Source organism: Lissotriton vulgaris, chromosome 2_1 (assembly GCF_964263255.1).
Source record: "Lissotriton vulgaris chromosome 2_1, aLisVul1.2, whole genome shotgun sequence".
Taxonomy (NCBI): Eukaryota; Metazoa; Chordata; class Amphibia; order Caudata; family Salamandridae; genus Lissotriton; species Lissotriton vulgaris.
The window spans coordinates 1,872,507,418-1,872,520,503 of record NC_141687.1 but is presented as its reverse complement, the minus strand read 5'-3'; positions in this window follow the sequence as shown (position 1 = coordinate 1,872,520,503).

Here is a 13,086-nt window from a genome sequence, read left to right as displayed (position 1 = left end):
ACAGCTCGAGCAAGCGTGCTGGAACTTACATGACGAGCCCCACGAGCAATCCCCTGCGTCGTATCTCCAACAAATGGCCTTGTCTTTGTTCGGGGAATGGGATCTCCCTGCGCTCTGCTTCTGGTAAGTTCTACTCCTGCCCTTCTGGTAGGAACTACGAAAGGAATGGTCATACTTGCCTGCCCAAGATTTTACCTCCTTCGCTGCGAGCATTTTATGGATGAACCCAGATACGTCCTCCTCGTTCCATTCTATCTCCGGGTGCCTCTGCATTTTGAGCCTAAAACCCTTGTCATATTCCAGCCACGCTTCCCCTGGGAACGGCCTATGTGCCAGGTCACTATTAGCCTCATAAAGCCAAAGGTCTGCCGCACAGTGAGGGAATTTCTCTACAATAATGCAGGCCATTATTCTGAAGGCATCCAACCAATTTTCAAAATTGCGCTCCTTTCTGCTGCAGCGCCTCTCTCTCCTATCCTCATCTTTCCTGTCACGGGTGGTGAGGTCCAGGCCCTCGAGTTGAATCTCGAGCAGAGAAAATATATCGATAAACTCCTTGCGCCATATTCTTTCTTTAACGGCTAGTGGGATATGGCATGCTAGGCCGGTGGCCTTTGTTGTCAAAAATGCCGGGCCGGGGGATGGCCTGCTGTACGTATCGGAGGTTATGCCTCCCAGCGCTAGGCTCCCTGGCGCGGGTCCTTAACCCCAACCTAGGACCGGAGAAATTTGCTCGCCCTGTGCCGGCAGAACCACGTGCTCCTGCCCCCTAGCCTGGCGCACCCAACCTGGGTCGACTATGTGCCAAGATATGCCTGCCGCCTCATCTGCGCGCTGCTCCCTGGGCCCGCCTGATACCCCATGCCCCGTGGTGTTAAGCAGTGCTGGCGCCAGTGATTTTAAACATTCCTTAACTATCTCGCTGATATGCTCACCATTCGTGCTGGCCGATGTTTCGCTCTGATCACCATCATCGCGTCGCGGAGGAGGGGGTTTTTAGTGCTCCTTCCTCGGGGGGTTCCTCCTGGGGGCCTTCCTTATCGGTGTGCTTTTGCGCCTTTTTGGAGCTGATGGGCCTGCTCCTTACTCCGCCTGGTCGACCGGTCTGTTTTCTTTCCCGCTGTCGATGTGAGGCTGCAGCCACTCGCTCCTGTGGTTGGCCGTGACCTCCCGGATCCTTTTCAGCAACTCGGCCACTTCCTCAGGCTGGCCCTCTGCCATGGCTCCTAGCGTAGCCGACGACGGTTGCTCCGCTCAGCCCAATGCGTGAGCTCCGATGAAGACGGGAGGGGTCGTGCTACGCAATCCCGCTTCGCCTCGGCCGCGTGACTCCGCCGGGGAATTTCTTTGGTGAGCCTTGTCGCAACTTCAGCCCCGTAGTGGCACACTGCGCACTGCGGGGCGGCTGGTACGATGGTGCGGGGAGAGGGACTTCTGCGCGTCGGTTCTTCTCCCTCGAAGTCCTAGTGTTCCGGAAGGTTCCGTCCTCAGCAAGGCTCCGCCGTCCGTCTCTGCAGATCTTCTTGTCGCGCCGCTCTCCCAGCTCCACGAAGAAGTTGTGGCCTAGCTGGGAGATTCGGCGACTTAAATCCCCCTGACTCTCCTTAGGGGGGCTTCGGTGTATCCCCTGATTGGGGGATTTGAATAAGGCGGGGGGTGCCATTGGGCGCCTCTTGGGGGCACCCAGGCCAAAGGTTACTTTCGGCCGGGCAGGCTGGTGCGCTGCCCGCTTCCGCTGGTCTCCGGGCGCTTTGGGGCGCCCGGAACCAGTTTCACCACTGGTTGGGGCACCACGTGGATTATGGCGACGGCCTTCAAGCCTCCCCCCCCTGTGGGGGGGGGGTGCGGCGGCCTCTGCGAGAGTAGGTGGCATACCGTGTCATGGAACAGAGTAGTTGTCATAGAGTCTCGTGGAACAGAGTTGTTGGGATAGGGTGTTGTGGTGTTTAGTGAGCCCTGGCTTTCAGTAAAGTAGTGTTTAGTGAGCCCTGGCTTTCTGTAAAGTGGTGTTTAGTGAGCCTTGGCTTTCAGTAAAGTGATGTTTAGTGCATTGGCGTAGAGTGCAGTGGCACAGAGTAGAGTGGTGTGGAGAGCAGTGGCACAGAGAAGAGTGGTGTAGCATGCAGTGGCAAAGAGTTGCAGTGGTGCACAGTAGAGTAGTGTGGGGTAGAGTGCAGTGGCATAGAGTGGAGTGGTGTCGAGTTGATGCAGTGGCATAGAGTGGCAAAGTATAGAGTGTGGTGCAGACTAGAGTGCAGTGATGCAATGTGGAGTGGCATAGAGTAGCATATGCATGGTGTGGTAGCACACTGCATTACAGACAACACATCTTCAATTGAAATGACCATTACATTTGCACAGTCACACAGTTTTACTGTTAAAAGTATACAGCACCCAAGTGATAGCGTGTGCAAATGTCATCACCTAGTGTACTGATTAGGGTTGATCATATTAAACTATTTGTTTCAACCACACTTCAGGATTACCCAAAAATATCCTTCATTTGTGATATATTCTGAAATATCTGCACAGTTCAATAACATTCAAATAATGTTGTGTTAGAAAAAAAAAATGTACAGCCTTCCTTAACCTTTTCCATGCTCATGGCGGCTCCAAACCGTCATGAGGCACGGGCGGTGTGTGCTCATCAACTGCTGCTCCGCCCACTCTCTGCCTGCATGGCACTAATTCCCCGCCTGTGCTGGCAAATTAGTGAGTGGGCGGGGTCATGACGACGTGGAGCCGTCATGAGTGAGGGAGCGTCATGCCCACCCCCTAGCCCCACCCACGCCGTAGCCGTATTTGCGCCGGGGCTAAGTCCCTCCCCGCCCCCACTTGGGGTGGGAAGGCTTAAGGAAGGCTCTACAATGTTTGGCCAGCATGATTGTCAAATAAATTCTCTCACTTTGAAGTCAGAGAAAGAAGAGTAAACACCAAGCTTCAAGGAAGACAGAGCCTGACATTTGACCTCTGCATTTGAACGCACAACAAATGTGACAAGATTTGAAGGGACTAATTACAGAACTCTAGTACTAGTGGAAGAATACAGTATATAGGGTTTGGGCAGGAAAATCGATGAATTCAAGTTGGACAGCCTAAAATAAATAGAGCGAGGAAATGGAAAGCAAGCAAGTGTGAGTTACAAACCACAAAGCCAAGGGTAAGCAATGGGCGGAATGCATTCCCAGGGATTTCCAGCAATGTTGTAGAGCAGTGTGGCTGATGTGTAGCATAACTGAAAATAATATTTAAAAAATAAAAGGGCCAAGATGCATCCAGGGTTGTCAATAATTAGCTTTAGCCACACTCCAGAGCCTCTGCGCTGTTGTACAGCATGGCTACAAAACATCGTCAAAGCCAATAGCTCTAAAAGGCGAGCCTTATTGCTTTTGCCACTGCTTGTTAAAATGTCGGGTGAGCACCAAATCTCTACTTCCAACCCTGAAAGGCCAATTCATATTTTTAATACCCTTGAGGTTGATAGACTGACTTGTTAAACTGCTTAAGAGAAGCAACTGCTATTTCAAGCTGGTAGAAGTATCAAAACAGCGATACAGAGTGGTATGTAAAAGAGAAAGGCAGTTATTAAAATTAAGCTCGCTAGCCAATGATGGGTACTTTAAGATGTTTCATTAGAGCGCACCACTGGTGGAATCACTAGATACGTTTCTATTAGATGTTTGGCCTAATTTCCGTTTGTCAGGTCTGGAAAATAGACATTGTGTATCATACCTTTTTCTTTTTAGGTAATAAACCGAGAACGTTGGACTTCAAAGGTATGCGAGGTGCAGCCGATATTCTCTGCCGGAACTTCGGAGATGCGACAAGAGACCTGCTGAAGTGAATTCCATCTCTGGAGCATGCGAGAACACGTGGGAGAAGACTGACCGCCGAAACTGCAGGAAATAAAAGTTCACCCTTCTTTCCAGTCTGTCGGCATTTAGGAACTTTCGGTTCTGCTTGATGTCTCGCCAGTCCTGTGCCCAGCACGTATCTTAGCTTAGAAATGAGTTACTTTGCGCTGTGTGCTACACACTATCAAATCAAGACACATCTGGAGTAGCTCACCTGGCCTGAATGAGAACAGTGATTTGCTTGTCAGCCAACAACTGGTGCATACGCATGAGAGGTTTTGGTCTTTGGAACACAGCCCACTGACCAGGAACGCAATGTCCCGTTAACCAACACTTGTGGGAGGTACATATGAAACTGTGATTTAAAAAAAAATAATAATAAATACCACGCGCTGTGTTATTTCCACAACAATTGTTATTAAAATGTTTACCAGACAACGGCCTGAAGGACCACATACATACACGCTGTATTATTTCTACCAAAAAGAAGAGCCATTGCTCAGAGCAGCGGGTGCGCATCAAGGCGCTATATGTAGAGACCGGGTGGTCTTACCTGCTGCCATCTGCTTTAAAACATACCCACGTTTTATTTAGTGACTAAAGTCAGAGGAGTACAACATCACAGACTGTACAATGGTCAACAGTAGATCAATAAGCATGTTGTGTTGTTGAAAGGCCAACTGGTCTTCTTAATCAGTGTTCGGTATCTTTGCCACGGGTATCACGGGCCTGCCTGGCAGGTGTGATCGTGTCACTTCACAGCATTTACAAGTTGCTCTGCTCAACGCCTGAACACCAGCTGAGTCAGCTCAGAAAAGCATTGGCAAAGGGAAGGGAGGAGACAAAGAAATAGTACCTGAATCACGTCTGGAACAGCGGACTGGCACTGATTAAGTTTGAATAGTCTGTGCTTGGTGCCTGCTCCACCGAGGCAAACGAAACTGACATTTGGGTTGCGCCGGCCTGTGATGAGGCAACAAAAAAGGCTGAAACTGGAGCCAACAAATGGTAAGGAATGGAGGGCTGATAGTCCTTTATTGAACACAATAGTGTCGCAAGCAAGCGCATGCGCTCGCTTGCTCAACCCTAAAATGCCATTGTAAAGACAATAGTTCTGTCATTTAGTGGTTGCCTACAGAGCTATTGCATTTGCTAAGGTAAGGCAAGCACGAGCAGTCATCTTTGAATACTTTTACTAACTTTTTTCCTTTTAAAGATTGGGAACGCCATTGTAAGATGGCTGCTATAGCAGTTAAGAATCTTTGGAAAAAATATGAGTCTAGTGAGGCTGCTAAAGCTGTTTCAATGGTGAGGAACACATTAGTTAATTTTTAAAAGAGGCGTTGTGACATTGCCCATGATAATGGACAACATCTATTTTATGACAAGTGCAAAGTCATCATTCTTTCTTTAAAGTATTGCTGCATGAATGTAAATTCACTAAAATGTCATGGGTAGTGTAGGTGACAGCAAATACCATTTAACCTTTACTTTCACTCTCACACGCATGCTTACACACAAACTCGTTCTCACATAAACACACTATCATCCCCAAGCACGCACACAACATACGTTTAAAATACTTTTTTACTCACTTCGGTAGCCAGGGAGGGTCATATTTCAGTAGAGTGTAATTTATTCTTTATTACACTAATTGTGAATAATAAAATAATATTCACTATTAGTGTTATAAAAAAATTGATAAAAAACAACAAAGTGGACCTGCCCTTGTGTGTTTGGCACTGATTTTGCCACCTCTGAGGCCAGGGGTCACAAAGGCAGTGCCAGCGGGCACAAGGGTCAAGCCAGGTGTCACAGCTGCGACCCCCGGTGACCACTAAATGACGTACATGTATTGCTGTACTCTGAGAAAATCAAAAGACGCTCAGGTAGCAGTTTAACATTTTCCAATTATTACTTTTCTCCACATATTCTACATGGATCTCTGCAATTTCCTGCAAATATGTTTTATACTAGAAAGATAATTCTTCATAGGTTGTTTATGAAATCATGGACTTCTCCACAGACTATGAGGTGAAATATACATCTGTTAGAAACCTTTAGCCATAGATTCCTTACCATATAATTTTTACCAGACGTAAGACTGAATCTGGAAGCTTTTAGTGAACAGTAACAGTACCCCTGCGCCCCAGTAGGTTGCGCTGTTCAGCTCTGTGTAGCACCGTCCACGCCAGAAGCGATGTGCTTGGTGCTTATAGGCGCCACCCCAGTGCGCGGACGTCTGCTCTTTTCTTTCCGTGCCAGCCAGGCAGATCCGGTTAGGGTTACACCCAGTAACTTTTTGACTGACCTTTTTTTTTTACCTTTTGTCAAAGATTTTTTGGGACTTTTTTTCCTAGGGTGCATTATGTCCACCAGAAAGGCAGCTTTTAAACCATGCCGCACCTGTCATTGACGGACCTGCATTTGGCTTGTCTATGGTGTCTTGAGTGAGACCAAGATGCCAAGACATGTGAGGACCGCCACACCATGCACTTAAGACGCTGAGGGAGGGCTGCTTAAGCTCCTTGCTACCCGATGTCAATCGACTTAAGAGACATTCCTTGTCTCAAGCGCAAGAAAAGGCCTGAGATCATTTATGAAGTCATACCTGGCTATCATCGTTCCACTTCAAGTCGTCGGGTAAGTCCCATAAGATGAAAAAGAACTCAAAGAGGTCTTCGACTACACCCCACAAGTCTTTGGATGAGTCGCAGACCATCAGCACTCGAGGCCTACCTTTTTAGTGGAGCCTGTGCCTGGACCGTCTCCGCACCTCTATGAATTCCCAGAGGCCAGAGTGACCCCAGCCCAATGGAAAGAATTTTACGAGGCCATGCTCCTAATTATTGGGTGGCTCAACTCCTCTGGAGCTCCCTTGAGTCCCAAGGGTCCGGGAGTGGGCTCTACTGCTCACCCAATGCTTAGTTTGCCCTCAGCATCAGTCGGCCCCATGGATCTACTGATGGATCTGGAGCGGCGCCTGTCGAGCAACCTCGACTTTCCCCGGTGCCCGCTTGTCTTGCTTTCGCCTCTCAGATAACACAGCTCTCACACAATGGCTCAACACTCTGCGAAGAAAAAGACTTTAACACAAAACAAACAACACCTTTAAAAAAGGGTTTTATTTTACAAAATTCAAGGACTCTCTCTTTTAAATAAGGCTTGGGGTTTTATTTTACACAATGCTCTCTAACAAAAAAGACTTTCCCAGATGCCAAATGCACAACATTAAAATAAACAAAGATATATATATGTTTATATGCAAGCAATAATGCATGAATAATATTGATGAATAAACAAGCAGCAAATAATATGAAATAACACTCAAGAAAATATAATATGCTGGACGTCCTGCAAGAGATCAGAAAGATATATACACAGAATACACCAAACGAGTACTTTGGAGGTGCACCTTGACTCACTGACACACAAAGAAAACACATCAAATGATCAAAGCCACTGGCCAAACATCACAATGGCAATAACCAAAACTCAACACTTCAAATGACCACAGCCACTGGAACCACGCATCACAATGGCACTGGTGAAAACTGAATACTTCACCTGGTGCAAATACTGCATCTCAGCCCAATCCTGACTGGAGCAGTTAAACAGCAGTGGTTGAGAGCCTCAGCAACCAGGGTTCCAGGCTCCGCCGTAGATGCGTCCGTCCCCATTCGGATTCCAAACTCCCGGTTTCTAAGTCAACAACCCTCAGCTTTATAATCTCAAAACACACTAGAAGGTTAGAGAGCGACCTCCCCCCGCACCTGTCAGGATTACCGCGATCACCAAATTGAAAACCAGAATAAACAGACCAATGAATCAGCGCTGGATAATACAGAAAAAAACGTCTAGGCAAGGTGCGGCGACATCAGATTTCAATCCTGTTACTTTGCCACTGTGTTAAAAGCATCAAGCAATCTTGCTCGAGAGAGGCAGAGCGGACGCTACCGCCTACTGTAAGGTCAGCATTCTAGTGCTTCGGGCTCGCGATCAGCAGAGCTCGTTACGTGCACGTTCTGTGAGAGAACTGCGCACTTCAACTGACTTTGCGCGAGGAACAAGTGTTGTCTCCTCGCACCCCGACTTCGAGAGGAGAAAATCTTCAGTTATAAAACGCGAGTAGCGTCTTGGAGCTTTCAGTTTAGTTTAGTTATTGAGTAATAAACGCATGCGCAACGTGGGAGTGAATTCCTAGCATCGAAGAGCACCGAGCAGCAGTTGTAAGAATTACCCAGCTGATGAACAGAGGTAACGCTAGTATTTTGAAGGCTTCTGAGTGAAGACAATTATATTCTCGTGGAGAAAAGGTACAGAGAACATTATCATTATTTATTGGCACAATTATCGTCTGTTGAAGAATACTGCAAGGTTCAAAAAGAAGAACCATTACTTACTTATTACAGTTTCTGAGAGAGTTGAAAATAAAAATACACAGAGGGTAAGAGATTAAAGAAATAAAATAATTTAAGGGTGATAATTTAATGAACAGATAATTAGTATACCTATTTTATCAACAGATACCCTGTGTAATACACCTTATCAACTTCAGCATAGAGAGCAGCAATAGCCCAGGTCTAAGGGGTAAATATTAAATCTGAACAATCAAATAGTACAATTAGAAAAGGTTATTGTGTGTATTTAAGCATGTTGTCTCCACAGGTGCAGTAAACAAGGCGCCCTGCTGAACAGACCAGAAGCGGACGAGGACTCGTGTTCTTTCACGCGGAGGCTATCTCTCTGTTTCTCCCATTCCCCTTTTCCCAGCGCTTTAGCTGAACCCCGGATTGTCATATCATTCGGGTGACAGTTGAGGCGAGAAGGCTTTGGGGAACATCGTCGACTCCTGTGGCGTGACTCTGAAATCCGACAGATTGAAGTGCCAGCATTCCACCTGAGTTGCGATGGAGGGAGCTTTAGATCTCAAGGCCTTAGCGGGGGTTTTGGAAGGCTTACAAAATCAGTTCGCTCAATCCGCTGAGGAGAATAGGAGTTTGAGGGAGGAAGTCAGGAGATCCCAACAAGAGACAGACAGATTAAACTTAAAATGGATAAATTCATGGCGGGTGTTTCTTCATTGCCGGGGTCAGAAACGAACCCAGGAGGGGCGGCAGGTGTAGCAACTCAAGTAATCCACTCAATAGCGCCTATAGTTGCACTAGCCAACCCTGAAAGATTTAATGGAGACCCGAATAAGGCTCAGATTTTTCTTACCCAGTGCTCGCTGCACTATTTGTGTAGATTTGTAGTGTTCAAGGAGGATCAGGCTAAGGTTGCATTTGCGCTGTCCTATCTGAGTGGTGATGCCGCCGCTTGGTCTATGCCCTTGATATCTAGAAATGACCCTGCCTTGTATGATTACGAACTCTTTAAAAAAGAATTTTTACGAATTTTTGACAGACGAACAGCTAACCAAGCAACAGACAATGAATTGTTAGACCTTAAACAAGGGAGTCCTGATCTGATAGCTTACATCGCTCAGTTCAATAAGTTGATCGTGGAGACAGACTGGCCAGAGTGCAAACGATCAGCCATATTTTATCGAGGCTTAAAGGATGAGTTAAAGATGCCCTAGCTCAGATACCCAAGAGACCACAAGAAATTTCTAAATTGATAGATTTGGTGTTGCATATTGATCATCGCCTTTACGAAAGAAGATCAGAAAAGAGAAAAGAAATGTGTCCGTTCATTCCTCGGTTAGATCGAGGGAGATCAGAAGGGAACAAATCGGAACCTGCCGCCGGAGAAGAACCAATGCAGATCGGTTCAACTAGAGGCCCATTGTCCAAAGAGGAAAGAGAGCAGAGGCGGTCAAAAATTGTATGTATGTATATGTATATATATGTATGTATTGTGGCGCTTCAGGTCATTTTGTAAAAGACTGTTCCAAGAAACCAAAGACCAATTATGGTTTAAAAGACAAACCCCACCAGTAGAGGGAGTTGCCCTGGTGGGAGTGAAGGAAGAGTCAACTCAGGATCCTCAACAGTTGGTTAACACTTTACAAGCAGCTACCCCTCATCTGGTAGTGTCATTCACAATACGGTTTGGACCTAAGGAAGTGAAAGGAGTGTCTGTTAGGATCGACTCTGGAGCTACGGGCAACTTTTGTGACTTGAAGTACGCAAAAGAGATAGGAATACACGCTGTAAAAAAAAAACATTATGAGGTGGTCAGAGCTGTGGATGGAACTAACCTTACTTCAGGACCTATTACTGAAGAAACCGAAACTTTGGAACTAATGGGACTGCAGGGACATCGAGAATTTTTACGATTTAACCTAATAAATGCTCCTCAATTCCAATTGATTTTGGGATTACCCTGGTTAACGGTCCACAACCGAAAAATCGATTGGGAAAGAAGAACTGTGGAGATGACGTCTGAATATTGTAGTGAGAATTTTTTTTTGACTTCGGCTAGGAAACTAAAAGATTCCCCAGCTATGGAATTAGCTCAACTGACAGACCAACTATGTGTCATCGAGTCTAAAGAGATTCCCAGGAAGTATCTGGATTTGGCTAGTGTTTTCGATAAAAAAAAAAACGCGGAGAAATTGCCCCCGCATCGGGAATACGACTGCAAAATTGAGTTGGAGCCCGGTGCAACTCTACCGTGCAGCCGCATATACGCCTTGACGGAAACGGAAAACGTTTACTTGAAAGAATATCTTGATGAGTATTTAAAGATTGGATTTATTAGACCTTCTCAATCTCCAGCGTCTTCGCCTCTTTTCTTTCGGCCGAAAAAAGACGGAACTTTGCGCTCCTCTATCGACTACAGAGCATTGAACCAGGTGACTATTAAAAACCAGTACCCACTACCTTTAATATCTCAGTTATTGGATCAGGTTAAAGGTGCGAAGATCTATACAAAACTCGATTTGAGAGGCGCTTATCATTTGGTGAGAGTTGCTGAGGAGGACAAATGGAAAACAGCTTTTCGAACGAAATACGGCCTCTTTGAGTACCAGGTGATGCCATATGGGTTGTGCAACGCGCCTGCGGCCTTTCATCATCTGGTCAACAATGTCCTACAAGAGTTTCTAGATCAAGCAGCTGTTGTTTACCTCGACAACATTTTGATTTTCTCAGATGATATTGAAGACCACATAGACATGTAAGAAACATTTTACAAAGGTTATTGGAGAATAATCTTTTTGCTAAATTGGAAAAGTGTGTCTTTCCTGCCGCCCAAGTGGAATTTCTTGGATTTTTACTGTCCGCAGAAGGTGTGGCCATGGACCCATCTAAAGTACAGGCCATTCAAGATTGGTCCTCACCCAAGAATGTAAAAGAAATGCAAAGCTTTATTGGTTTTGCCAATTTTTACAGAAGATTTATAGTCAACTTCTCTGCGAAAGTCTCATCTATCACTCGAATACTAAAGAAAGGACAAAAGTTTCATTGGTCAGAAAAGGCGGAGGAGGCATTCCAACTCTTGAAGAGAGAGTTTATCACCGCTCCTGTGTTAATGCACCCCGATCCAGAACAGGCCTTTTACTTGGAGACCGATGTCTCTGAGTTTGCCACAGGTGGGATTCTGTCTCAAAGGGACAAACATTCAGGACAACTACATCAGGTGGCCTACAGAAGCAGAAAATTGTCCGAACCAGAGATCAATTATTCAGTCACTGACAAAGAGTTACTAGCCGCCTAGGAAGCCTTTCTCGATTGGCGTCATTACCTTTTAGGAGCCAAACATTGTGTGACAGTGTTTACGGATCATCGCAACCTGCAGTTTTTGAAGTCAGCCAAAACGCTAACCCCCGTCAACTAATGTGGTCCTTGTATTTTTCAGAATTCAATTTTATCATCACGTACAAGCCAGGGGTTAAGAATGGGAAGGCCGATGCTCTATCCAGGATGAATATATCTGAAGAAGCAAGGGCTATCATCGAAGATCACATCATACCATCAGACAAAATCATAGGTGTTATCCATTTAGAAGAGTTTACCAGAGAAATACGAGAAAATCGTACAGTGTCAGAGCTAGAGAAATGGGTTGAAGAATATTCAAGAAGATCTCTAGAAGATGAGCTGCCATATTATGAAGGACAACTGTATCTCCCCACAAAAAATCTATAAGAAAGAGCTATGAGAGAGTGTCATGACGATCGTTTGGTGGGTCATAAGGGCATAAAAAAGAACTTAGATTTGGCAAAAAGATTCTTTTGGTGGCCTGGCATGGCTGCTCAGGTAGGGCAGTACGTTTCAACTTGCGAGATATGCATAAAAGGAAAACCATGTCGACAAGCTCCACAGGGGTTGCTGCAGCCAATGCCCAATGCTCCTTACCCATGGCATACTGTGTCCATGGATCCCATAGTGGATCTGCCCCCTAGTCAGGGCAACACTGTCATATTGGTGTTGGTCAACTCCTTTTCCAAAATAGGTCACTTCATTCCATTAAGAACTGTTCCTTCAGCATCGCAGTTAGTATCAATTTTAAATCAACATGTTGTTACAGTTCATGGAGTTCCACAAGTAATAGTTTCTGATAGGGGTCCTCAGTTCGTATCCAGATTTTGGAAAAAAATTCATGCACAATTTAGGAGTTGACACTCAGTACTCCACCAGCTTCCATCCTGAAACTGACGGACAAACTGAACGTGTAAATCAAGAATTGGAACAGTACTTTAGGTAGTACTTGTTAGAACAGGAGGGAAGCTGGTCTGGGCTTTTGTGGACCGCTGAATTTGCATACAATAACGGCATACGTGATTCCATGGGGTACACACCATTCTCCTTAAATACAGGAACACACCCTAGCTTAGTTGTGGGTAAAAAAGATGAATTTGTGCCAGCAGTTAAAGACTTAGTCACAGAGTTAGAGAATTCTTATAAAAATGCTCAGAAGAATTTACTAAAAGCAAAAGAATCCTATACGAAACAGGCTGACAGAAAAAGGAGAGAGGGAACCAAAATTGAGGTGGGAAATTTAGTCTGCTTATCCACTAAACATTTAAAATTAAATGGGAACAGGAAGTTTCAACCCAGATACATTGGTCCATTCAAGGTTCTAAAGGTAATAAATCCAGTAGTGGTTAAGTTGTAGTAGCCTAATCGGTTGAGAATCCATCCAGCCTTTCACATCTCTATTTTGAAAAAGAACCCACCAAATGCCAGACTCAAAGAAACACCAATGCCAGTTCTAGTAGAATCTGAAGAAGAGTTTGAGATCAGCAACATTTAGTATTACAAAATCTCCAGAAACAAACTGTATTATT